We start from the raw sequence: 2,251 nt of genomic DNA on the forward strand, positions 1-2,251 counted from the left end.
AAGTCGGCTGGAAATATTAATTGATCAACCTTGACTAGCACATCTTCAATTATACCCCTTGGATATGTGATCGAGCGATCAGCCAGTTGTAAGGACATGTTTGTCGGCTTGAGCTCTGGCAGGCCAAGTTGTGTGAAGATAGATAAAGGCATCAGATTGATGCTAGCTCCCAAGTCGCACAGACACTTATCAAAAGAGAACTTCCCAATAGTGCAAGGGATAGTGAAGCTTCCCGGATCTTTAAGCTTAGGTGGTAATTTCTGTTGAAGCACAACACTACATTCCTCCGTTAAAGCCACTGTCTCTAACTCCTCGAGCTTTAGCTTTTTTGAAAGAATACCCTTCATAAACTTGGCATAGCTAGGCATTTGCTCGAGTGCTTCAGCAAACGGGATGTTGATGTGAAGCTTTTTGAACACTTCAAGGAATTTACCAAATTGCTTATCCAGCTGCTGTTTTTTTAACCTCCTAGGAAATGGAGGTGGTGGTTATAATGGTTTTGACACCGGAGCAGCTGCAGGGATAGCCTTATATTTTTCAACAGTAGGGTTGATTCCAATTGTGTTTGAAGGAAGTTCTGCTGGAATTTCTTGCGGTTCATCACCCTGATCTTGTACTGATGTTGAGGTAGGCCCTGTTGTAGTTTTTCCAGATCTCAGCGTAATGGATTGGACTTGCTCTTTAGGGTCCCTCTTACCTGGTACCTCTGTATCACTAGGGAGATTCCCCTGTGGTCAGCTCAGTAAAGCATTAGCTAACTGACCGACTTGTGTCTCCAAAGCTTTTAAAGTTACTGCCTGACTCTTGTACATGAGCCTTAGTTCTTCCATGTCAGACCTTTCGTTAGCTGATTGCCCATGATTCTGAAATCCCGGAGGGTGATATGGCTGTTTAGGTGCATACTGTTGTGAAGTCCCAGCCTGACTGTACTGTTTAGGTCCCTGTTGAAATCCTTGTTGAGGTTGATTATACCCCTGATTATTACTCCAGCTGAAATTAGGATGATTTCGGTTGTTAGGATGATAAGTAGCTGGAGCAGGCTGTTGACCTCTCTGAAAGTTGCTCACAAATTGTGCTGATTCACTAGAAATGGCACACTGATCAGTAGCATGAGTCCCAGCACATAATTCGCAAATAGAGATTGGCTGTTGAATTCCTTGGTGAGCCAGAGAATCGACTTTCATCGTGAGAGCTTTAAGTTGAGCTGCTATAGCTGTAGACGTGTCAAGATCAAGAATTCCGGCTACCTTCCCTTGAGTAAGTCTTTGAGTAGGGTTCTGATATTCATTAGCAGCCATCATTTCAATAAGATCATAAGCTTCTTCATAACTCTTAGCCCATAGCGCACCTCCAGAAGCAGCATCAAGCATAGGTCTGGATTGAGGTCCAAGACCATTATAGAAACTGTTTATTTGCATCCAATCCGGCATGCCATGATGGGGACACTTCCTTAGCATCTCCTTATATCGCTCCCAGGCTTCACAGAATGTTTCTCCTGATTGTTGAGAGAATTGAGATAGAGCATTTCGTAGTGCAGCAGTTTTGCCATGGGGAAGAATTTAGTGAGAAATTTCTGAGCTAGATCTTCCCATGTAGTAATCGAACCAGATGGTAAAGAATGTAACCATCCCTTAGCCTTATCTCTCAGTGAAAATGGGAAAAGCCTTAGCTTCACAGCTTCATCAGAGACGTCATTAAATTTGAAAGTGTCACAGATCTCTATAAAATTTCGTATATGCATATTGGGATCTTCAGTAGGAGAACCCCCATACTGTACCGAGTTCTGGACCATTTGAATAGTTCCTGGTTTGATTTCAAAGGCTTTGGCTGCGATTGCAGGCCTGACAATGCTTGATTGGATATCATCGATCTTTGGCATAGAGAAATCCTTCAATGCCTTACTGTCTGGTTGTGCTTCAGGTTCTGTCATTGTTTCAGAATCAGAAGAAGAAGTAGAAGATGAATCAATTGCTTTCTTACGGGTCTGAGAACGTGTTTGCATAAACGCGACCCAAGTACCTGAAATAAAGAAAAGAAGAAAAGTGAGAAGAGAATAGAATCCTAGTCAGTGAATTTTAATGCACACTGATGACAAGTACATAAACTAATTAATTAACACCGAGTCCCCGGCAGCGGCGCCAAAAACTTGTTCGCAAAAATCTACACGCAAGCGCACGTGATCACAAGTAATATATTAAGTTCGTTCCCACAGAGACTGGTGAATTAAGAATACGCACCTATGCAACAATGT

At 42.5% G+C, this 2,251-nt stretch overlaps 1 non-coding gene across 1 annotated transcript; it reads left to right on the forward strand.

Annotated features, from left to right (window-relative positions):
• Window positions 1-1,428: 1,428 nt before the first annotated feature.
• LOC135148576 (small nucleolar RNA R71) lies at window positions 1,429-1,535 on the forward strand. Its single transcript, XR_010286656.1, has one exon. It is a non-coding gene; the product is annotated as a small nucleolar RNA R71 (small nucleolar RNA).
• Window positions 1,536-2,251: the final 716 nt, after the last annotated feature.

Source organism: Daucus carota, chromosome 8 (genome assembly GCF_001625215.2).
Source record: "Daucus carota subsp. sativus chromosome 8, DH1 v3.0, whole genome shotgun sequence".
In the NCBI taxonomy this organism is placed as follows: Eukaryota; Viridiplantae; Streptophyta; class Magnoliopsida; order Apiales; family Apiaceae; genus Daucus; species Daucus carota.